Raw genomic sequence first — 25,903 nt, 5'->3', positions numbered from 1 at the left:
GGTAGCCAGACTGATCTGGAAATGTGTACCTCTGTACTCAGTTCTCTATTTTATTCTTGAAGGCTCCAGGGGCAGATAGTCTCCGCCTTCCTTTCTGTCCCCTGACTTTTGTTACAAATGATATAGGACAGGGAGCTGAGTGGATGTCATGAGAAGTCAGGGCAGTTCTGACTCTTCATAGGAGGAGGCAACTTTAGACAAGATGGAAGAACTGAAGAGTTGAGTCCCTGCCTGACTCCCATTTATTATCTACCTATTTATTTATTGTTTATTTACTTATTTAGTTATTTACTTATTTATTTACTTATTTATTTATTTATTTATTTATTTATTTATTTATTTATTTATTTATTTATGGCTTTTCAAGACAAGGTTTCTCTGTGTAGCCCTGTATGTTCTGGAACTTGCTCTGTAGACCAGGCTGACCTCAAACTCAGAGAGAGATCCACCTGCCTTTGGGATTAAAGACATGCACCACCATCACCTAGCCTCCCTTTTTTTGAGACAAGGTTTTACTGTGTAGCTTTACAGCCCTGGCTGCCTATGTAGACAAGCTGGTCTGTTTCAAACTGGCGAGTGCTAGGATTAAAGATATGCGCTACCACGCACAGCTCCTCGTGTGTGTGTGTGTGTGTGTGTGTGTGTGTGTGTGTGTGTGTGTGTATTCAGTGTAATGGTGCTGGTTATCAAATCTAGGGTTTATATATGCTAGGTAAATACCGTAACACTTAGCTACACCCCAGCCCCGTGAACCTAGAGTCTCTCTCTCTCCAAATATGTTTTATTCTTTGAGAATTTCCTACATGCATACGATATATTTAGGTCATATTAACCTCTACTCCAAGATCTACTGCCACCCACCAAACCCCCTTTCAATTTCATGCTTTTTTTTAATAACCTGCTGAGTCCAGTTTGTGCCGTCCATGTATAGTCATGGGTGTGGAGTCATGTTGGAGCAATGAGGGCCACACCCTTAGAAAACCTGACTCTTCCTCTCACTGCTATTCTCTGCCAATAACTCTTAAGCCAGGGGTGGGGCTTGTGGGCACCCTCCCCGCAGGGTGAAATGTGCAGGTCTTGTGCATGAAACTGTAACTACCTTGAGTTTGTGAGGGCAGCTGTCCTGCCATGACCAGATGATGAAGGCCGCCGCCGCCTTCCCCAGCCCCGGGCTAGTATAGTCTTTTTGCCTGAATCTGGGCTCTTAAACCTCAAAACTTGAAAGCATGAAGAAATACAGAGCAAGTAGAGAAAATATCATTCTCCTACTCCCTATATCCATTTCTGTAAGTATGTTGGCCTGTGAATTTCCTTCTTGTACTATTACTGCATTTTTAGTTACAGAGATGATGCTATGGATGGGTTTGGGCCCTGTTTACTCCCCCATTTAACATGTAATGAGCATTTTTATGGTGAAAAAGCAGCTTATAAGTGCTATTTTGCTTCCTCTTTTTGCCTTTCCTGGGATAGAACACAGAACTTTGCACATGCTAGGCTAGCACCTATTGTTGAGCTATATCCCTGTCCTAAGTATCATTTAACGCGACTATATGTGCCAGCGTTACTGTTGCCTTAGTGTTAGACATCTAGATTGTTTTGTTTCTTTTTTTTTTTTTCTGTGTTGCTGTAAAAACTGATGCAGTAATCAGCATCTCAGGTCTTAAATCTTTATCTGATTTTTAGATTATTTACTTATAATATATTCTTTCAAATGGAATTACCATGTTGCGAGACATAGCATTTATTTACTTATTTGCTATTTATTTATAGACAGGCTCTCTGTGTGTAACTCAAGCTCGTCTCAAACTCAAAATCCTCTGGCCTCAGCCTCCTGAGTACTGGAATTACAACTGTGCACCACCACTCCCAGCTAAATATACCCATTTTTATTAGAACTTGATTTTTTAAAAATTGGAAACAGGATGCTGCTCGTTGGAAACAGGATATCAACATGTAGTGTTTAGGCAGCCCTTGAACTTGCAACCTTCCTGTCTCAGCTTCCCAAGTGTCCATGTTTGCAGCCTGAGGGAAGGTTTTTGCTCTCTACCAACAGGGAAGGTTTTTGCTCTCTGGGGAAAAAAAATCAGGTTACTTTAATATTTGCTCAGCCTTCATTGGCACCCAGCCTAACCTGCCCTAGCCTGAAGTGGGATACTAGTATTAGAGAAGGCTGGAAAAGACTTTCCACAGAGCTTTTAGGACATATTCCAAAGTTGTTAAACGTTAACTAGGCTGGAAGCAGGTGAGGACTTTTCAAAATACACAGACAGAAGAAGGGCAGCAGGGAGCTGACAGGGCCTGTGGAGAGAACACAGACTCACACTAATAGCAGTGGGAAATCAGAGAGAGGCTCTGCGCAGGCCAGTAACGTGATGAGATTTGTATTCTGGAAAGGTCACTCTAGCAGTAAAGTAGAAGGTGGATTTGGCAAGACAGGAAGGATGACTTCCCTCCTGGGAGACCAGTTAGGACTGATGCACAGACAGGCTCCTCCATAGTCAACCCAGTGCTGCAGGTCGGCTTCATTGTTAGGGGAAAGTACGTTTCATTTGAATTTCTACTTCTTTTTTTTTTTTTTTTTTTTTTTTTTTTTTTTTTTTTTTGGTTTTTTTGAGACAGGGTTTCTCTGTGTAGCTTTGTGCCTTTCCTGGGACTCACTTGGTAGCCCAGGCTGGCCTCGAACTCACAGAGATCCGCCTGGCTCTGCCTCCCGAGTGCTGGGATTGAATTTCTACTTCTTGAATTCCTGTTGAGGGCAGATATTCTTAGGTCGATTTGCCATACTGTTTGCTTGTGTGGGACTTGCCTCCTGTGACCTAAAAGTTCTTCATACAGAAGGACTCTGTCATCACAGACTGCAGAAATGGTAGTATCCCATGTATAATTCAGGTTTATGTCAGAGCTCATAGACTTACAAGAGGGGCACATTGGTCCTGAGTCCTTGGGACCAATTTGAGGCTCCTAGGTGCATCATCCTCTGTCCTCTCTGGCCCTTTATACTACCTCCTAAAGCAGGCACCAGGACCAAGGCCTTGGAAATCACAGCTCAACAAGCTTGGGCTTGCTGACTGGAAAGAGCTGTAAGAGGGATTATAGAGAAGGTCACTTTTCAGTCATTGGGTTTGGAGAAAGGGGCTCAGGGTGTGTCAACCTCAGTTAACCCAGGGGAACCTTTCTGATAAGGAACAGTTTTGTTACAGGTGAAGGTCAGTTAAGGCTGTAGCTGACTGCAGGTTACAAGCATTTGTAGAGTGGCAGGGTATGTGTCTCCCCACGCCTGACTCCTAGTTCAGCTCCACTCCAAAGTTAACAGGATCCACTTGTGGACCCAGCCTATCCATATATTTACCAGTTTGCCAGTCCCATAGCCTCCATGGCTTCCTGAGGTAATTTCAGACAGGGGCTTGCTGAGACTGTACTAACTGGAAAGCCTTTTCTTTCTCTCTGTTTAGATTTATTTATTTATATTTTATGAATATGGGTGTTTGCCTGCATATTTGTCTGTGGACCGCATTGTGCAGTACTTACAGAGGCCAGAAGAGGGCGTTGGATCCTCTGTAACCGGAGTCACACTTGTTTGTTAGCTGCCATGTAGACACTGAGAACGGAGACCCAGCCCTTTGCAAGAGCAGCCAGTGAATGCTCCTAACTGTTGAGCCATCCCTCCCACCACTGGAAACTTTTCTGAATAGTTGGCTGCTTGCCACGCTGCGTGCGGGCTTTGTTTCTCTCGGAAGGCTTTATGTGCAGTGCATATAGTGTCCTGACTTCCACCCTAATAGCTATGTGCAGGGTAGTTTGGCAGCTGAGTGCAGCACAGTGGCTGAGTAATGAATCCATTGGCCCTTTACAGCATGTCCATCAGGAAGCCACAGGGACCTTTGCCTGTATTTTTGTCTGGATTGTTTCTCCTTGTTAAATCACAGTTGTTTCAGATGTCAAAGCATTGCCGTCATAGTCAGCAGCCTTGCCATGGTGTCCTACATCCTTAGTTATGTACTTGCTTTGGACACAGCCCCTTTTTGCTGTTTAATTTCACACAAAGGCCAGATGTGAGCTGTGGCATAGAATTGGATGAACTGACCTACCACAGGCCTTCTAAAAACTATTCAGTTACTCCTCATGACTATATTGGTAGGCAATTAAAAGAAAAAAAAAAAAAGATTATAGATATGGGAGCTGGAGAGATGGCTCCCAGAGGTCCTTGGTTTGATTCCCAGAATCCAGAGCAGCTTTCAACTCCAGTTCTAGGGGATTCAGTGCCCTCTTCTGGCCTCCTTGGGCACTGCATGCATATGGTACACAGACATACACATAGGCTAAATAAATAAAAGAAAAAAATCATGGATATATCTCGAAAAGAAACAGTTTTTTTCCTCTTTTGAGATGAAGTTTTATTACCTTTCCCAGTTGGTCTCTGGTTCCTTGACCAAGTGATCTACCTACCTCAGACCCCTGAATAACTGAGCTTACAGATGTATGCCCATGAGCCAAGCTAAGGAGTACTCTTTTTCTTAGAAATTACCCCCACCACATAAACACATACACACACAAAACAAAAACAAAACAGATGGCTGGAGAGATGGTTCGGTGTTAAGAATCCTTGTTGCTCTTACAGAGGATCTGGGTTCTCTTCTCAGTACTCACATGTCAGCTCACAACCATCTGTAACTCCAGTTCCAGGGGATCCAACACCCTTTCCTGACCCCCAAGGGCACCAGGCATGCTTATGGTCATGTACATACAGCAGGAAAACACTCATGCACATTAAAGTAAAATAAATAAATCTTTTTCTAAGTTAAAAAAAAAAAGCAGAATCATGCATAAGTGATTTTAGCACATTTTGGGGTTGTCTTCCAGGCTTTGCATCGGTATACATTTCATGTATTAAACTCTGGAAACTATTTTTTTATTTTCATGCACGTTTGTCTACTCTAACTCCCCCCCCCAACTCAGCAGCCAAATACATCTAGAATGACACAGCACTCTAGGCTGCAAGTCCCCTTGTGGGATGATGCTGGTGACTCCATCAGAGTTTCATGCTTTAGCCATGCTTTGGGCCCAGGTCTTGTTCTTTAAGTACTCTCAAGGGTGGTAGGTCATCATTCTTTGCAAGATGGATTTGATTTCTAAAAATGAGCCGATGATTTCCCACATCCCATTGTTGTCTCCCCTTTGCAGCCCAACTTGAGATATGACTGTAACAGCAGATTAGGTTTTCCAGGGAAAGGAAAGAAGATGAGAGTAAATATTCATGAGTTACTAACTATGAGTTATAGCTACACTAAGCTGAATTCTAGGGCTCTGTAGAAACCTCTGTGTAAGTATGGCAGTAGTTCCCCAAATGGTGCTTAAGTGGGCATCAGAATCTCTGGAGGACTTTCTTTAAAATGTACACGAAGCCAGATTGATGGAGAGGGAGCACCATAGAGAATGTAGTCTTTCTCGGTAATTGAAGTGAAATGCTCAGTAGGTACCCAGTTACTGTTCCTCATTTATTCCACACTGCTCTAGTTTGCTTTCTAGTGCAGGGACCACAGAGGAAGGCCACTTACCTGCTTGCTTGCTCTGGCTTACTCAGCTTCCTTCTTATGTATAGTTCAGACCCACCTGCCCAGGAATAGCACTGCCCAAGTGGCGTGGGGCCCCTCAGATCGGTTAGCAATCAAGAAAATGTTCCAGAGACTCAGCTCATAGAATGCCCACAGGCCAATCTGATGGAGGCAATTCCTCAAGTAAAGCCCCCTCTACCCAGGTGCCTCCAGCGTGTGTCACCCACTAACCAGCACACTTACTGACAGAACCTCGATTTTGTTTGGAGTGGCTTTTTGCCCAGCTAACGTGTTCCCTTCTCTGGGTTCCCTTGTGGCTAGGAGTGGTGACCCGTATGCTCTGGCCTGTCAGCTGGAGGTAGAAGCGCCTAGGGAGCATACCTTCATAAATGGACATCCCTCCAGCCTTTGTACTTTTTCCTTTCCTGCTTCACAGGCTTTCAGGTAGCAGCAACTGCCTTGCAGCCTCAGGCCAGTGACAGCAGCCACACAGTTCTCAAGTCACTATAGCTTCATGCTACCTGCTTCAAGATTTCTTCTTGTTCCATGAGAAAAATAAACCTCCATCTGCTTAAGCAAATGTTAGTTTTTAATTGCTTGCAGCTGAATGCAATCATAACTGATAAGGTAATGTTTTAATATTTTACAAGGGAGAAATATATTTACATATTGTGTAATTAAAAATGAAAAATAATTTAAATCCCCACAGATTTCTGTGCCCCACATCAGATGTACTGAAATAGACTCTTTGGGCTCAGGATGCACATATCTACATTTTAAACAAACTCTCCAGGCAATTCTGGTACACAGGAAACAGGAGAATCATTGTTATACTCAATAGTATGAGTCCCATTTTACAGATGAGAGCATTGAATCATGCTAATAAAAGCTCCATGTCTGTATCTGTGTCGGTACACACATGCATTCGTGCAGTGGTGGTGGTGGTGGTGGTGGTGGTGGTGTGTGTGTGTGTTTGGAGGGCTATGGATGAAACCCAGGGTCTTGGGCATGCTAGGCATTCATGCCACCACTGAACTCTAACTCCCTGTGACCAGTATCCCAGTAATTTTAAGTGAGGTTTGACTCTGGACTTAATACCCTTCCTTACTTCTCTACCCAAGGAGACCTGGCTTTCTTCTCAGCACAGCCAAACAACTTCCAAAAGGATCCTCCAAAATAGAAGGTCCCCTCTCGGTGCCAGTCTGACACCACTGTCCGAGGACAGCATCACTGCCACGTCTCACCCCATCGTCTCACGCGATGAACACGTGCTCTATAAGTTCCTGGTTTCTTTTTCTACCTTTGAAACAAAATTCACTGAAATTTTGTTTTTCTCTGTAGGCTTTCTAGGATTTAGTCCCTTAAAAATGACTATAGTTTTTTACTCATGAAGGATAATTACAGTCTTTTCTCTATCATTCATCAAGACAGTGGTCAGCCATACACATTCATAATAACACACCAATACTTTTTTTTTTTTTTTGGTTTTTTCGAGACAGGGTTTCTCTGCGTAGCTTTGCGCCTTTCCTGGAGCTCACTTGGTAGCCCAGCCTGGCCTCGAACTCACAGAGATCCGCCTGCCTCTGCCTCCCGAGTGCTGGGATTAAAGGCGTGCGCCACCACCGCCCAGCACACACCAATACTTTTTTAAAACATGGTTTTGTTATTTTTATAGGGGCAATGGATGTCAGATGCACCTGGAGGTGGAATTACAGGTGGCTGTGAGCTACCTGATATGGGTGCTGAGGATTGAACTCAGGTTCTCTGGAAGAGCAGGACGCAGGACTTAACAGCTGAGCCATCTCTCAAGCCCACAGCAGTGCTTTTATTCCTCCCCCGGCTTCTGTTTTTTTTTTTTTTTTTTTTGAGACAGAGTCTCTCTATTTAGTCCTGACTGTCCTGGAACTTACTAAGTAGACCAGGCTGGCCTGGGACTTTCAGAGCTCCCCCATCTCTGTCTCCCCAGTGCTGAGGTCATACCCCAACACTAGTGCTTTTGAAAGGGATCTCTAATAATTTGATATATATGAGTTTAGGAGATCTGTCTGACAAAAATGGTCTTCTAACAGGAAGGAGGAACTTTCATTCTCTGAAATAGGAGGTACTAGAGGCCCTTGAGGAGCTGGTGATATTTTGTGGGTAGAGTGTAGTCCAGGAGTTAGGAACTTGGTATTCCATAGCTGAATGTGGTATGAATCCACCATGCTTCAGGATCTCTGGTGTACTTCCAGATGCATTCAGACAACTCTGAAGCTCCATTATTGAGGTTCCCTTATGCATTCAGTCTTTAGGAAGTTCTTCATAATTGCCTTTTAAGGAGGTCCTTTGTGGGCAAGAAGAGAAGGTAGATTCCTGTCTCCAATGGTAGCTATTGTCACGTACAAGGGGCTTGCATATTCAAGGCTCCATGACAGACCTTTATTTTATTTTCTGTTGTTTGCCTGCTGTTTTGTTTGTTTGTTTTGCAGTAGTTAGGGGTAGGACCCAGAGCCTTGCATGTGCTAGAGTTAGGCAAGCACTACTGAGCCTCAGCCTCAGACCCACGCCTTTGTCTAATTCATGTTACTTTTGTTTATTTGTCTGAAATAGGGAAGCTGAGATTGCCTCAAACTTGGAATCCTCCTGCCTCTGCCTCCCAAGTGCTTGTGATTACAACTGTGCATCAACTAAGCCAGATTAATTCATTTACTTCTTATAAAAGCTTTGCAAGGTGTCGTTGTTCCTGTCCCATGGATATGGAAATCAAGGCTTAGAGAAATTTAGTTGTTTATCACACAGCATAATCAGATTGTCGCTCAGGCCTGTCTGACTACAGAGATTCTGCCCCAGCTCTGTGTAGTTGCTTCAGCTGCACCCAGCTTCAAAGTGTGGCAGAGCAAGTGAAGTGTGGTGGAGGAGAAAGGGTCTCCAGGCTGGCCTGGAACTTGTAATCCTTCTGCTTCAGCCTCCTGAGTGCCAAGGTTACAGACATGGGCAGCCATGGCTAACTAGGAGGCCTTGTTTGATGAGAGAATTGGGGAAATATCTGTAGAAGAAACTGCATTTAAAGACATTAGGGTAAAGCTGGGTAAAGTAAAAACGAATAAGGACAAGGTTGGTTGCATGCTGGGAATGAGGACTGTGCTTTGATTGACTATAGTTCCTTGTTGGGTTGGGGCAGGAAAAGAGGCTATGAAAGTAACTGGGGCAGACTGTAAAAGGCAATGATTACCTGGCTGAGCAGAACGTATTGTGTATTGTGTTGTTCATTTATTATCCCTTGATGTACAAATGACTGAAAGCCAGGAGCGGTGGTGTACACTTTTAATCTCAGCACTTGGGAGGCAGAGGCAGGTGGATCTCTATGAGTTTGAGGCTAACCTGGTCTACAGAGTGAGTTCCAGGTCAGCCAGAGCTACATAATGAAACCCTGTCTCAAAAACAAAACAGAATAACTGTAATCATTCCAGTACTCAGGAGGCTGAGGAAAGAGGATCTTTAGCTCCAGACTATCTTGGGCTGCACATCAAGATCTTACTTCAAAAGAAAAACACAGTTATTTGTATGTATGTGAATGATGACAGTAAATTGCAGTGTTAGGAAAAAGAACTTCCCAAGTATTAATGGAATGCCTTTTATTCTACCATTAATTAGAAAGTAAGGTTTGTGAAACTCATTGTCTTTCCCATTTTGCCTCAGCTACCAGGAACCCAGGAAGCCTAACTGAATGACTAACATCAATAACTGTCCTACTCACTGGTTCTTGGGAAGCAGTTTCTTCTGTTGTTTCACATGGCTTACAGTCATCTTTATGTTATTTCCATTGGAAATAAATGATTGTTCAAAACAACCCTGAGTTTTTCCTGTGGCAGTAAGATACATCCGTGTACCATCACCGAGAGTGGCCAGGTGGGACAGAGCGGTGATGCAGCAGTGTTTGCTTTAGATGTGCCACGCTCCTGGCACACTGAGGAGCTCCTTGCAAGAGAATATTGAGAAAGGCGTCTTATCTTGGACAAGCAATAGAGTCACTTGCTCCAGAGCCCCCACGAGTCTCTGAGTATTGCTGGGGAGGGCATGATGGGCATATGTTGGCAGGAGGGGGTGCTCCTGTGGTTGTCTTCTCCCTGCCAAGTTTGAAGTCATGTCACTATATATGCCTGGCCCCCCCTTTTGATTTCTTCTTCTTTTTTTTTTTTAATGGCTCCAATGGACATTTATTTAAAGCAAGACATCTGCAGAGCAAATAATTCTTAAATTGTGATTCAGGTTGAAACAACTTCATAAAAATACAGAGACCAGGCACATCCACAGATCTCAACTGCAAGATCACTTCTTCACCCATTCTTCTTTCTCTTTTCTTTCCAGAATAACCTCTTTCAGAGATGGTTCAAGGTAGAATTGGTACTCCTCATATTTTGTCCACTGCTCCATAGACAAGATCTGATACCTCATGGTCAGGTCCAGGGCTCTCTTAATTTGAAACATTCTGTCATTAAAGATTCCCAGGAAGCCTTCTTACGGCTTCTTTCACATCTTCAGCCTGGTATATTGTATCATCTCGCATTACCACAGGTCTGTTGAGTCCTGCAGCATGAAATACCAGTTTCAGAAACGGTCCAGCCGCTTGCTTCACACTGCAGCAGCTGGTCTGCCCGCCATTTTGACCCGAGAGTGAAGCGCTGCCTTCTCCCCTTTGATTTCTTTTGCAGGTCTTCAGTTTGGTGGTTCTCTAGCACCACCTCAACCAGCTTTGGGGGGTTGTTAGGCAATGAGCTCAATAAAGCTTGTGTGTTCGTGGGTCTGGGGCGTTGAAGGCAGCTCAGCAGAATGACTGCATGATGGGTAGAATGGTAGCATTTTTATCTGACAGGGCCTTGAGGAGAATGCATGGCTCATATCAGAGCATCTAAGTGAGACCCACCCTCCTGCCTCCTGGGTGTACAGGCATGGACTCTGTGCAGCGGGGTCTGTGCTGGCGGTCTTCACAAATACACAGAACCAAGCTTTCCCTAGAGAGCTGCTGCACATTAGGGTAAAACGTTACCTCAGGCTGGGCTACTGTCTTGCTGTTTGTGGGCATCCATATTGTTTTGTTTGTTTGTTTGTCTGTTTGTGGTTTTTTGTTTTGTTTGGTTTTGGTTTTGGTTTTTTGAGACAGGGTTTCTCTGTGTAGCTTTGGAGCCTGTCCTGGAACTAGCTCTGTAGACCAGGCTGGCCTCGAACTCACAGAGATCCACCTGCCTCTGCCTCCCGAGTGCTGGAATTAAAGGTGTGTGCCACCACTGCCCAGCTCTATATTGTTTTTAATATTCATGTTAGTAGCTACAATGGTTTGATTTGGGTGAAGAACCTGTTGAGAAGATATGTGGAATTGTGTGAGAGAGCTTTTCTGGAAAAGTCTTGCCAGATTCTCAAACATTTTATTTAAGAAGAGTTAAACACTACTGCTCTGAAAAATGACTGTCTTTGAATTTTTTCTTGGCGTTCTAAAATGTCCTATCAGCCCTGTCCCCAAGCCTGGTGCTCAAAGCACCTGTAAGCAGAAGGGATGGAGAGACATTAGGATAAGATGGCTAAGAACTAGGGGACTGAGGTCCTGGACTGTCTAGCTCTTGCCCTCATGAGCTCCTCAGGCTCCAGTGCAGTCTAACATCCTCCCTGCAAGAGCTACTCAGCGGCCAGCATCCTGGCTGTCCTCTTGCTCCTGCTTTTCACCACTGTATCAGCTGAGGAAAGGCCTGCTCTCCCCCTGTGCTGGGGAGCAAGTATGAGGAACTGCAGCAGTGAGACTTGTTTGCTTGCAGAACAAATGAGATTTTTTTTTCCCCCTCCGGGCCTCAGCTGGGGTCTGGACAGGAAGTCTGCCTGGTTTTCTTTCACCTTACTGGCTTCACAAACCCACAGTTACACCTGCACTTTGTGAGTCAGAATTGGAAGCATTGTTCTCTGGTTACCACCAAGGAATGCCTTTCCTGAATGGTTCCTGTGGGTGTGAGTAGCTCTGAAGGAAGAATGTCCAGAAACAGAGACAGTAGCTGTTTATGGTTTATTCTTTTGGTCAGACATCATCGAATACATACTGTGTGCAGGTAGAATTCACTGTATACCAGGAAAGGCAGGTCTATGTGAAGACATTACCTAAGCTGTAGAGAATAAGCAAGCCCATCAGAGGAATCCCAGAGAGGCACAATTAATTCAGCAAGCGCACCTGCAGGGGTGGCCACCCTGACTAATAAGAGGCCATTGAGCTGGATGTTAAAGGGAGGATGTGGCTTCTGCAGGCTCCTCTGACCCTTTCCATTATGGAAGCATGCATTTTTACCTTGTTATTAGTATGCACACAATATTTCATGCTGCTGCCTTTCTGCTTAGCATTCCTCTGCTGATTTCCACTTAGCAACTAGGCCAAAGTATTTATCATTTTTAAAAGCTACACAGCATTTTTGCCTTATTGATGTAGCCTCATTGCATAGCCACCCTCTCATTTGTTGGGAAAAGCGGAGTTTTTCTCAATTACGAATCCTTGCAGTTGGCTCTTCCTCTCCCTCTTCCCTTCTTTCCTTTGTTCCTTAGGAATTCATGGCTAGGTTAAAGTTATGAATGGCTTTATGCCTTCTCCTTGCTCTTTTTTTCATTACAGAAAATTCTAAATATACATAAAAGGAAAATGACGAGTATAATGATCCCCACATATTAGTCATGGAGCCTCAATAATAATCAGTTCATGGTTATTATCATGCCAAAAATAAACTAGTCCTAACTCTTCATTTTTTTTTTTATGGTACTAAAAATGGAACCAGGGTCCTCATCCACACTAAGCTTCAACCACTAAGTTATATCTCCAGTCTATCATAATTGATTCCTAATAGAAAATATCTAGTCATCCAAATGAAAGCTGACAGTTTCCCAGTGTTTCTTTGGTCACTCTCATGAGGCCAAATTGCTTTTTGTTCCAGGGTGTTTGCCAGGGAAGTTTTGCTTGACCTACCAGTTAATGACTAGGATTTTTTTTTTTTTTTTTTTTAAATCAAGAAAGGATCTGTCGGCCTGCAGGACCTGACCTCCAAAGGAATGGAGGGAGGAGGTGGGAGAGAGGCACTGCACTTTACTCCTAGGGAAACTTGGCTGTAGCACCCTTTTCACATTCCGGCTTGAACTGACAATGTGTGGGGGTAAAGCAATGTCTGGCCTCTCCCCTTGAGACCACCCCACTAAAGCAAGCAGTACCATGCTGTCATTTTCAGCACTGAGAAAAGCTACGTAGATATTAAATTTCTCTTTCTACAGTAAAAATTCCAGAAAGCTAGGAAATGCCTACTCCCTACTGTATTTGGTCACTCTGTTGGCATGTTTCTCTTGGCAAGCTTTGTTCTGTATTGTTCAAGGTGACCCAGTTAGAACTAGGGTTTAAAGTCATGCTGGCCTCAGTAAGTTACACAACCTGTGTGGGATTAAGTCTACCAGCTCTGCATATTTTACAAGGAACTACATGCTTGCATGGAGTCTCCTAATATTTAAATATGGTTACATTTAAGTATACTCTCTCCTGTTTGTTCTGTGTTGATATTTCTGATTTTTCAGTGGTGATGGATAGGAACAGCTTCCTAAATAATTCAGAGCCCTGTTGTATTTGCCATCTCAGACTGATTCTCAGTTTGGGCCCCTTGAATTAACTAGGAGTTCACAGCTTCCTGGGTGACCTCCTCTGGGACAAGGAGTGTTGTTAGCAGGGAGGCTGGTCAGGATGAAGCGCCTTGAGAGATAACTGGGGGTGGCAGCTTTATCCTTAAGAGAAGAGAATCAGTGCATTCAATGAGAAGTTTGCTGTACTCAGGCCAGCCTAGGGACTTGCTGTTTCATATCTTTCTTTCTTTCTTTCCTTTGAGAACTTTATTTGCAATACATAAAAATAAATGAAAATGTCCAACTTAAATTGAGTATCACAAATGTAAGAAGGTACTGCTATCATCATTCTAAATAATTGGTATAAATTTTTTGTTGTTGTTCCTTTATCTGCCTTGCTATTTCTGATGGAAAAATTAAATGACTGTTTTTTTTTTTTTCACATGAGGCCCTAGGTATGGTCACTACCAAATGTGTATGTCATGCACGCAACCCCTGCCCCCTGCCCCCCTGTACCAGCTTTTCCTTTCCATACACGCTTGCCATTTTATTTCTTATTCTTTTGTTTGTTTTGTTTTTCAAGGTAGGGCTTTTCTGTGTAGCCCTGGCTGCCCTGAAACTCACTCTGTAGACCAGGCTGGCCTTGAATTTAGAGATCCACCTGCCTCTGCCCAGAGTGCTGGGATTGAAGGTGTGCATCACCACTACCTGGCTTATTTCTTGTTCTTTTGTAGTGTAATATCACTTTTTTTAAAAAAAAACTTTTACTTTTCTCTCATTTTATAACAGGTTTTGCCACATGTGGCAGTACATGTCTTTAATCCCAGCACTGGGGAGGTGGAGGCAGGTGGATCTCTATGAGTGTGAGGCCAGCCTGGTCTACAGAGCTAGTTCTGAGTCAGCCAAAGCTACATAGTGAGACTCTGTCTCAAAAAAAAATAAAAATAAAAATAAAAAAAAAATTTTAAAAAATCCCCTATCCCAGAACAAAAATAAAACAACAAAAGATTGCCTCTAAGTCAAATACTTCTACATATTCATTATTTTCACCTTTCCCCCATTTCTCTGAAAGGCATTTTCCATTTACATCCTTTAAAAAATTAGTTTAGACTTTTTTCTTTACATCATTGCATAATGTTTCTCTCTGGTTTTTATAGCTACTTATAATGTCTGTATAATATCCAACTGAGTCACTATTCCATGATTTACTTAACCACCAATCTTCTGTTGAAGTTTTAAGAAATATATTTATTTATTATTTTATGTATATGTGTGTGTGTGTGCTTGAGTATATGTATGTGAACTACGTGAGTGCAGGTACCCACAGAGGCCAGAAGAGGGGGTTGGATTCCCTGGAACTTGCAGTTGGTTGAAAATCACCCAAGATGGGTGCTGGGAACCAAGGTCGTCTGCAAAAGCAGCAATTACTCTTAACCACTGAGCCTCTTCATTTCTTCCACCCCTTTTGAGAAATTTTAAGAATTTTAAATAATACTACATTGATTATGTTCTGGGTAGTTTTTTTTTCTTTTCAATAGCTTCATATTAAGATAATTTTTTTTATGAGATAGGATTTCTCTGTGTAGCCCTGGATGTCCTGGAACTTGATTTGTAGACCAGGCTTGCCTTGAACTCACAGATATCTACCTGCCTCTGCCTTCCAAGTACAGGGATTAAAGGTGTGTGTCATCATGCCCGGCTAAGATATAATTCTTATTCACTTATTTAAAGTATAGAGTTTAGTGGGTTTTTGTCTATCCTGAGTTGTACAATTATTACTACAGTTATGGAGAACATTTCCATCATTCATTCCACCACTCCCTACTCACATTCCTAGGCAATTGGTGACTTTCTTTCTGCCTCTGTAGATCTACCTGTGGTTACAAATTTAAAACTGAAGTCAGGTGTAGTGACGCATGCCTTTAATTGCAGCACTCAGGATAAAGTGCTCATGGAGGCCAGAAAAGGAAATGGAACTAGAGTCCCCTGGAATTGGAGTTATAGGTGGTTGTGAGCCATCAATGTGGAGGCTGAGAACTGAATCCGAGTCCTCTGCAAGAGCAAAAGTGATCTTAACTGCTGAGCCATCTCTCAACCCCATTTTAGCCATTTTTAAGTGTACTGTTTATACTCTTGTGTGACCACCACCACCAAACATTTTCATAACTCCTTCATCTTTCTGCACTTACAGTCTCCTCCATTTTTCTCCTAAGTTCCTGGTAACCAGCATTCTCCTTTCCCTCTGGCATCTGACGACCCTAGCCACTCCTTATAATTGAATCCACACAATATTTGTCCTTTTGTGACTGGTTCATTATACTTAGCATAATGTCCTCAAGGTTCAGCCATGGTATGGCACAAGTCAGAATGAGACCTTTTGGGGGCAGGGTCTCACTATGTAGCTCAGGATGGTCTGAAGCTTGTAGTCTTCCTGTGTCAACCTTCTGAGTGCTGGGATTACAGGTGTGCACCACCACACCTGGCTTCCATGTCTTTTTAGTGCTTAATGAGGTTCTTTTGTATGGATGTGCCATATTTGTTCCTGTTCTGCCCATGCAGTGGACATCTGGTTTTATACTTTCTGGCAATTGTGACAAATGCCACTGTCTTAGAGTTGCTATTGCTGTGATGATACACCATGATCAAAAGTAAGATGGGGAGGAAATGGTTTATTTGGCTTATACTTCCACATCACAGTTCATCATCAAAAGATATCAGGACAGGAACTCAAGTAGGGTAGGAACCTGGAGGCAGGAACTGATGTAGAAGCCATGAAGGAGTGCTGCTTACTGGCTTGTTCCTCATAGCTTCCTGAGCCTGATTTCTTACAGAACCCAGGATCAACTTCCAAGGGATGGCATCACTCACAGTGGATAGCTGGGCCCTCCCCCATCAATTACTAATTAAGAAAATGCCCCACAGGCTTTCCTACAGCCTGAGCTTATGGAGGCATTTTCTCAATTGGAGTTCCCTTCTCTCATGACTCTAGCCTATGTCAAGTTGACATAAAACCACCCAGCACAGCCACCATGAACACTGATGAGCTAATTTATGTATAGAAACGCTTTCATTTCCCTTGGGTGCACCATTAAGAGTAGGATTGCAGAACTATGCATGGCTTTATAAATACATCCTTAGTGTATTTGTTTTATTTTTTCCTTAGTGTATTTATTTTTATTCTGAGTTTTGAAGAGATTATTAGGTCTAAGAATAATAGCCTTCTATGACCTCAGAAAGATTTTTATGTATTAATTTTTAAAAACAAAACCCCACCTCCTTTTCTGTCATATCCCTTGATAGCTGTTGCCCAGATTGTTTTCAGAATTGTGAAATTCATGTTACCTTATCAAAGCATAATATGGTTCACTATGACCTTCCCAGAAGTGGGCGGTATTCTGTTCAAGATAAATGCTAATTTCAATGTAAATGTTTTATTTCACTGTTTTGACTTGGATGTTTTTTTATTACTGACTGGTCTTCCTTTGTTGATTAGGTCTCTGAATGAATAACATTTGAGTTAATATCTGTTTCTTCCCAGATGTGTTGCTGTTGATGATGACACAGGTACTTTTGGGTGCTGCTGATCCTGTAATAGGGGTACCCAGTTCTGAAGAGCAGCTCTTTGTAGGAGTTAGTTAAAGCACTCTGACACTAGTAAGCACACTCAGCATGAGCCCCTGGTAACTTCTGGAAAGCTTTATCCTGGCTTGGAATTTAATAGTGGTTCTTTGAGGCAGAAAGTAAATCTTCCTGTCAGTTTGGTTCATGGTGATGTTTTTGGCCCCTGGCTGCCTCATAGAGTTGGTTGGTCCCTGGCTAGCAGAGCATACTTAAGGTTTCTTCGCCCACTCCCTAGGTGGGAGTCAGGGCAGCTACCCTTTTCTACCACTGGGAGGCTGTGCTGCTGAAAGCCTTGGAGACATTCAGGCCTTTTTCTCTTGAATTCCATCTTTCCTCAAATCCAGTCCCTAAATACACATAAAGTGCAGTTCATAGGAGCGGGTATTCAGCTCAGTTGCAGGGTGCTTGTCTAAGACAGTCAGTACCTTGGCTTTAATCCCCAGAGAAACACACACACACACACACACACACACACACAGAGAGAGAGAGAGAGAGAGAGAGAGAGAGAGACAGAGAGAGACAGAGAGAGAAGAGAGAAAGAGAGAGAGAGAGAAAGATCAACCTGTGTTCATAACATTATCTGTATTAGTCCAAAAGTTGATATATCTCGGTATGATGGAATATTTGGAGCAAAGACTCAATGGTAGTACTCTTGACTGGCTTGTGTTGATCCCCAGCACTGTCTCTCTCCCTCTCTCCTCCTCCCTCTCTCCGTCCCTCCCCCCCCCCACATTGTGATTCATATTTATTACACCCTATTATATTTGTGGTTTCATGTTTGTATCACTAGTTTGCCTAGTGTACTCTGAGGAGGTATTCCTGTTATGCCCACCTTTCAGTGACTAAACTGAGTTGGTGAGTATATGAAATGGGCCCAGTGTCAGTGAGCCCAACTGCCTCCCTGTCTATCACACTGGAAAGCATGCCCTCGACCAGTGTGATGTCTGGCCCCTTACTTCGCTAAGCAGTTACAGTGACCTGTCCCTGCTTCTGTACCTGTCCTGAAAGGAACAAAAGTATTCTCAAGAGACATTTGTACCTCTCCCTTTGGCTGTCAGGAATATCGAGCTGGAGAAAGAAAAGGCTTCCTTGTGCAGCTGGAAGAAGAACTTGGCACATCTCTGATAACTTCTCAGACCACTTTGCAGAAAAGAAGCCAAGATACAATGGCAAGATCACCCTTGCTAAGACTGCTTAGCTGGACATACCTTCTGCTCTAGTTAACTCTAAATCATGTTAGGACTGTGCAGGTGGACCTGAGGGGGTGTCTCTGGACCTCTTTATTGGTCCCTCTTCCCCCCAGTGTGGCCACACTGAATAAACCTCCTCTCTCTGCTTCTCACTGTTAGTTAGCTCTATAATTGGCCCACTGAGGATCACTGGATGAGCCTGGCATGACGGGGTCTGCTCTGACCCTGACTCCAGTAGCACTTCCTGCTTACAGTCTGTATAGTGCAGCCACCGAGCTGTTCCCAGAGTGATGTGTCACAGGCACCCCTATTGAAAGCCCCGGCTGCAGGAAGGGAAAAGACTCTTCTCAGTTGGTCTTCGCTCTTTGCCTCCCTGACAGCTCTGCTCCCCGCTCCCCATCCTCCAAATTCCTGCTCTCCCACCTTTATATGAACCTCCTCTCCCTCTGTTGTCATTGCTAATCACCCCTCATCTTTGGGACTGCTGGTCTCCTTTTGTACACACACCCATGCTGACACTTGTCCCTCATGTCCTAGCTCTCTGCTTGCAAGTCTGTGGTCTGCTAAACTCCCTCAGCACAAAGGCTCTGTTCCCATCACAGCCTAGCACAGTGCCTGGCGGGAGAGGCCGCTCAGCTTCATACATTTTGTTCGTTTGTTGTGTGTGCTGCTGGGCCGAACCTAGGCCTTCGGTATGTCAAGCAAGCAACTCTACCACCTACACTAGCCCTTCAGCTCATGTTTTGGACTTAAACCAGAAAGTCTCTAGGTGGCCTTTCATATTTTCCTTCCCCAATGAATAGTACTCCTGACTCCCATAAGCGGAGACTGTAATTAGGCTATCTGGTGTCTTCTCTTAAAGAACTGTGCCCACTAGAGGCGCACGGGTAACATATGTAGGACCGTGATGCACTCTGAAGAAGTTGGTAGCCACGCCTGCAGGGGAAAGGAGACGCAGAAAAGATGTCTGGGATGTCCCTTGCTCCCACGCCAAGCTCTCCTCTAGGCTTAAGCCATAGCTCTACCTGAGCACTGGGTTCCAGAGGACTTTTATTTTCTCAGTCAGCAGGAGAGAGCAGCCTATTTGCCTGGGAGAAGCCATCATCCCAGCCTGCTGGCTTCTTCAGGGGCCCCTTCTCCTGGTGGCAGCTGGTGGCTGTGGTGGTGGCCACAGTGTTTCCAGCCCAGCCCTCCGGAGCCCTTTCTGTACTCGTTTACTCCCCACATAACACATTCCATCACGTACAGAGAAGGGAGCTCATCAGACTTGTGACTGCACCTGGAGAACATACCCCCCATGCGTTTGAAATCTGTGGATTCTCCTTAAGGGAATTCCAGTTGAAAAAGAACTTGGGTCAGCAGCCTTGGGCCTGTGTGGCTAACAAGCTCCTATTTTCTCTGTTGTTGGGCTGGCCTGAAGGGCCTCTTTGTTTGGGGTAGGGGTGGATGTGATGCCCTAATGAGGCCCTGTGGAATCCTGGCTCACACACAGCAGCCTGCGGGATGGAACTCTCCAGGCAGGAAAGCAAGTTGGTGAGTTTGTGGGTTTGTCAGGCTTTGAAGAACATGGAACAGTGTTAAAAGGGTGAAAACTAACTGGAGTATTGTATTCTGGGTTGGATTCAGCACAGAAAGGATGCAGAGCAAAGGTTGAAGAAATCTGAGCAGTGTCTGGAGTTTAGCTAATAGTACTACACCGTGTTCACTTGGAAGTTTTGACAGATGCACGAGGGTTATATAACATGCTAACGTGGGAGGAAACTAACATGGCAATGCAGGGCTGGTGGTGCAACTTTCCAGTAAACCAAAAATCACTTCAACATAGAAAGGTTATTAAGAAAGAAAAGGACAAGGGCAGCACAGCACGTCCTCTGCACTTCTAATACGGTCCGAGCCTCACCTGCAGAATTAGGAAGGCCACTGCAGTCTGCTTCTTTGCCCCTGCTGTTCTTTGTTTGGGGACAGGTTGGGTTACAAGACCAGGTCCACCAGAAGGATGTGGGTCCTGTGGTTACCGGAAGCTCCTACCTCCTGCTGTGCACCATGGGACTGGTGACTTCCTAGGCCTCATTTTCTTCGTTTGTTATAAGTTACAAACCTGACTGGAAAGGAAAGGGAGACCGAAACACCCAATGTATGTGGAAAAGCTGACAAGAGAGCTGAGGATGAACCCAGTGGTCACGCAGTTGCTCAGCATAGGCCACGCACAAGTTCCACTCCTGTGGCCCAGACTGAAGTGTGCTTGGTAAGCAGCAGTTTTTTATCATCCTGTTTTTCTGTTGAAGGGATGAGTGTGCATTCCTTGAAGATTTAGATCAGTAGCTTTGAGGTCAGGAGGCTACCTTGGGGTGGGGGCGTCTAGCTGTGGGGACTAGCACTAACAATACTGTACCTCCTCTCCCTCCTGCCCACCTCCAAGGGCCGTGAAGTACAGCTCTTTTTACCAGCTGGTTCTAAATCCTCTAGGGGTTTAAATATTTAGATTCACTTTAAAAATCGTGCTGCTGTTGCTCCTTCACCCTAAAGATGAAACGAACCAAGTTTTGAGGCTTCTTCCTGCTAAGGGAGCTCTTTCTCTGTCTTCCATAATAAGCCCTTCCTGCTCAGAAACCCAGAACTATGAAAAGGCTAAGGACATTTGGGAGCTGCTAGGCACTTGAAGCTGGTGAGCTGTTCACCTGTAGGTGGCAGTGGTGACACATGAGTGCTGAAGGAGGTTTGGAGGGACTGATGCTGCCAGGGAGAACCTTCAGAAAAGGAGCAGGAAGAACGGAAGGATCAGCCCGTGGTACAGCTGTGGAGGAGGGGTCTTTGGGACGGGGGTCTGACAGGTGTTTTCTCTCTAGTATTTGGTTTCCCTTCAGGCAACACTGTGAAAGAAATCTGTTGTTACTGTATTTTGCAGATGTGGGAAAGGTCTTGTGACTACCCTGGGGTATCCCAGTCATGGGAAAGACCAAGACTGCAGAGTCTGAGTTCACTGCTATCCAAGGCTGCCACTGTGATGCATAAATGAAGTGCATTTATTCTGCCCTGAACTACCTAGTGCCTGCTACCCAGCGGGCAGCCACCCAGCCCCTGCCACCTGGGGCCTCTGCAGAAATTGCAGTCAACACTTTACATTCAAGGGTCCTGGTAGTACAAGACCAGCCTCTTTCTTATGCAGGAGATAGGGTGGGGTGGGAATTGTGAGACAGGCTCTCTGTGTAGCCTAAGCTGATCTTGAACTTGTGATCCTCTTGCCTCAGCCTCCCAATGCGGGAATTATAGGTATGTGCCACCATGTCCCACAAGGTCAGCCACTTAAAGACACAAAGATACCCTTCTTCCATTCAACTTCAAGTGTAGGTAGGGTGGAGAATGTCCTGATGAGCCAGTAAGAAAGGTAGAACTTCTCAGAACACAGCATTGCCTGGAAAGCTCCATGGTGCTGTGGCCCATCAGAAGGCCCAAGTGAGGGTGGGGGCTCTGTAGTGGCCAGGCTGGAGCAAAGAGCCTAGGGCCAAGGTGAGCCTGGATCCCCATGTCACTGCTGCTTTCACCTCCAGCAGACACTCTGCTTCTCTGTGGACCAGAGCTCAGCTGAATCTCATTGTGGGCTCTCATGGTGTGGTTGTGTTTTAGGAAGTCTAGGCCAAAGATGATCATTCTCACAACTTCTATCCAAGAATTGGAAATGCTAGCTAGGATAGTTAAGGAACAAAAAGAAACATAAGACATCTAAATGGGAAATAAATAAATAAATGATGGGTCTTGGAGGGTTCAGAAACCCTGCCTTGGCAGCCATCAACACATGAAAGATGCTATCTGCTCTTCTCAAAGGGTTTCTGTGATCAAGACATCAATGAGTTTCTGAGGGGACATCAAAGTGGTCCATAGCACCCGTGGGAGATGGGCCCTTTCCTGTCATCTCTGTCAGAGAGCCCAAGGATGGCAGGGACAGTAAGATTACTGTGGAGGTTGACAGGTGGAGGAAGATGAATGGTGAAGACACAGCCTAGCCTCCTAGTTTCTTTTCTTGGGAGAGAGCAGATTTTTCCCGGCAGTGGAAGATCCATAAAGTAGATGAGTCTACAAGCAGACTTTTACCACTCGGTGCTTGATTTGTCTTTGAAAAGACCTCAGCAGTGAGCTTTATATCCCAAGGAAATACTGAAGTTCTTTTGAATTGTCGAAGCTAGTAAATTGGATTTTATTCTGTCACATATTTGTAAATTTTATTTTTATTATGTTTGTTCATTTGTGTGTAGGAGGCAGAGGATAGCTTGCTTGTAGGAGTCCGTTCTATCCTACCATGTGGGTCCCAGCGACCAAATTTAGATCTTCAAGCTTGGTAGCAAGCACCTTTACCCAACGAGCCATATCACCAGCCCTCTGTCACATACACTGAAGAAAAGTACACTGCCAAACATTTTCCCTCCCTCTGACAGCTGCTTCAATATTCTTGGGGGCTATTTTTATATAAATAGAGTTTTTGAAATGTGATTTATTTGAATATTAATTTTTTCCCAATAAAGAATAAAATAATCATGAGTGTGTGTGTGTGTGTGTGTGTGTGTGTGTGTGTGTACATGGGAATGTGTGTGTGTGAACATGGGAGTGTGTGTGTGTGTGTGTGTGTGTGTGTGTGTGTGTGTGTGTGAGAACATGGGAATGTGTATGCCACACTGTGCATGTAAAGGTCAGAGGACCATTTTCAGGAGTTGTTTTTCTTCTTCCAAGAGTTTTTCTTGTTTCTGTCACGCTGAATACTCAAGACCTGCTGGCCTGTAAGCCTCTGGGTTTCTAGCCACTCCTCTGTGTCTGCTCACCCCAAAATGAGACTTTGCGGGGGTGTGGCGGTTTGTATGCTGTGAACTACAAAACACTGCTGTAAGAAGCCAGGTATGGTTATGTGCAAAATGCTCACGAGGCTATGGGAGATCGATTGGCCTGGAATGAAGGTCGTGTGCGTGGTAAGCAGTAATTTTCATTCTCTCCTGTTTTTCTGTTTAAAGGGATGAGTGTGCATTCCGTGAAGATTTGAGATCATAGCTTTGAGGGCAAGAGGCTGCTGTGGAGACTGACATCAGCACCATGCCACCTCTCCACCTCCTGTCCAAGGGCCAAGTACAGCTCTTTTTACTAGCTGGTTCTAAACTCTCTAGAGCAATGGTTCTCAACCTTCCAAAGGCTGCAACCCTTTAATACAGTTCCTCATGTTATGGTGACCCCACACACACCATAAAATTATTTTCGTTGCTACTTCATAATTATAATTTTGGTACTGTTATGAATTGTAATGTAAATATCTGATATACAGGATATCTGATATACGACTCCTGTATAAGGATCATCTGACTCCCCCAAAAAAGGGTTGAGACCTGAAGGTTGAGAACCATTCAACCTTATGGAGGTTTAACTATTTAGAATTATTTTTAAAAAATGTGCTGTTGTTGCTCCTTCACCCTAAGAGGAACAAGGCCAAGTTTAGGGACTTCTTCCTGCTAAGGGAGCTCTTTGTGGCATTGCCTGGATATGCCAGGGCAGCATATCAAGACTGTCTCAGAACGTCCAGACAAATAAACCATACACAGACATAGACACATAGTGTTGAAAGAAATTAAAGATAAAAATAAATGGACAGACAATTTTTAATTAAGTGGAGGGGAAGATAGTATAAAGATATTAATGAGTCTGTTGGTAGTGATGGCATACACCTTTAATCCCAACACTCGGGAGGCAGAGGTAGGCAGTCTCGGAGTTCGTGGCCAGCTTGATCTCTAGAGAGAGAGTTCCAGGACAGACAGAGCGACATAGTGAGACCCTGTCTTGAAAAAACAAAAAACAAAAAATGAAAACCAAAACCAAACCAAACCAAAACCCAAACAACCCCCACCCAAAAGAGAGTATAAATTGTAAGCCTTAGAAGAAAACAGGAGAAAAATCATATTGACTTAACAAGTATTTCTTGGATCTTGACACCAAAAATACAAGCAACAAGAGAAAAAAATAAATGTGACTTCATCAAAATACAAAGTTTTGGTTGAGTGTGGTGGTATACAACTATAATCCTAGCACTCAGAGGTAGGAGAAAGGGGATCCCAAGTTCTAGGCCAGCCTATGCTATATAATGAGAGCCTATCTCAAAAAACAAAAACAAAACTTTTTATATGTTAAAGAATATTTTCAAGAGAATGAAAAGTCAACCTACAAAAAGTAGAGGCAATATTTGCAAGTAATATATCTGTTAATGAATTAATATTTAGAATATGTAAAGAAACTTCAAAACTGAACCATAGAAAAAACCAAACTACCCAATTAAAAGAAATGGGCAAAGAACTTTAATGGACGTCTCTCCAAAGAAGATGCACAAATGGCTGGTAACTATGTGTTTACATGAACAGATGTTCAACATCACAAATTGCCAGGGAAATGCAAATCTAAACTCAGGATTCTACTTCACATTTGCTAGGATTACATGATTGATCTCAGTTCTGCTTCAAAGGCTTGGATATTTACTCAGTGTTGTCCCATCTGGTAACAAAACCCAAGTTTGGATGTGGTGTTGTTCATCTTAGACAAATTCTGAAACCGCCCCATCATACCTCAGTTTATGAGAGAAGGCCCATCACCTTTTAAACAAAATTTCCTTGAATCCATATTTACTGTGCTAGTTTCTTGGTCAGCTTGACACAAACTAGAATCATCTGAGGAGAGGAAACCCATAGGATCAGGCATTTTCTTGATTAATGGTTGATGAGGGAGGGCCCAGTTCACTGTGGGCAAGCACTACACCTGGGCAGGTGGGCCTGGGTATAAGAAAACAGGCTGAGCAAGCCATGAGGAGCAAACCAGTAATTAGTGTTCTTCCATGGCTTCTGCTCCTGTTCCTGCCTTTAGGTTCCTGCCCTGAGTTCCTGTTCTGACTTCCCTCAGTGATGGAGTATGGCCTGAAAGATAGAAGCTGAAATAAACCTTTTCCTCCCCAAGTTGGTTTTGGTCACTGTGTTTTGTCACAGCAATAGAAATCAAACTGAGACATGTACTGGTACTCAAATGATAGATAAATGGCCCCTGTATAAATAGGAACTGGCCTTGTTTTTTATATAGTATTAGAACTCATGCATCCAAATCAAAGCTGTACTTACCAGCAGTGAAAGCATGTTTGACATATAGGATATATAGCTGGTTCCTAAAACTTGCACAGATGTATTCACTGGACTAAAAAGAGTAATTGTTTTAGTTATCACTTATTTTTTCCAGAAAGAGTATCTCCGCTAGGCAGTGGAGGCGCATGACCTTAATCCCAGCATTCAGGAGGCTGAGGCAGGTGGATCTCTGTGAGTTTGAAGCCAGCCTGGTCTACAAAGTGAGTTCCAGGATAGCCAGGGCAACACAGAGAAACCCTGTCTTGAAAAACAAAACAAAACAAAAGAGTATCTCTATCTTTTCACCCTTCCTTTTCATCATGCATGGTTCCAATAGACCCTTCACCACCAGACAAAGTTCAGCCACTGGCAGGTGGTGAGATTCCACCCTTCCGATGAGCATAGAACCACATAGGAACTTGAGGCACTCTTAACCAGGGTCCACAGAAGGTACAAATGTGACAGGCACAGAGGCAGGCAGTGCTGGATCCTTGTGTATAAGATGAGGAATGGATGAAAAAGTACTTTAGCATCACTAAGGTTAAGAGCCAGATGGGACCGTCTGGTGCCCTGCCTGTCAAGGAGTCTTGTAGGAAGGCAGCTGGTAAAGACAGGTAGACGGGCACCAGAAGGAATGGTACAAGGCCCCTATCATTTTGAGCTGGAAGACAGTGAAGGCAGAGGCTCTGGAGAGGTAGAGGCCTCAGTCCCACAGGATCCTGCAGCCCAGGGCTCCTCAGAGGCAGAATAATGTCAGTTCACAAAGCCTCACCATGAAATGATCTGAGTGTGTAGTCCCTGCTTT

General features: G+C 44.0%; 1 protein-coding gene and 1 pseudogene across 3 annotated transcripts in view; one reads left to right on the top strand and one right to left on the bottom strand.

Moving 5' to 3' along the window:
* Positions 1-25,903, top strand: part of Tom1l2 (target of myb1 like 2 membrane trafficking protein) — a 128,160-nt gene that overhangs the window by 37,595 nt on the left and 64,662 nt on the right. The window lies entirely within an intron of this gene.
* On the bottom strand, positions 9,861-10,148 carry LOC114682566 (annotated as a pseudogene).

The sequence above is a fragment of the Peromyscus leucopus genome, chromosome 8b (assembly GCF_004664715.2).
Source record: "Peromyscus leucopus breed LL Stock chromosome 8b, UCI_PerLeu_2.1, whole genome shotgun sequence".
Lineage (NCBI taxonomy): Eukaryota > Metazoa > Chordata > Mammalia > Rodentia > Cricetidae > Peromyscus > Peromyscus leucopus.
This window is presented reverse-complemented; position numbering and strand designations above follow the sequence as displayed.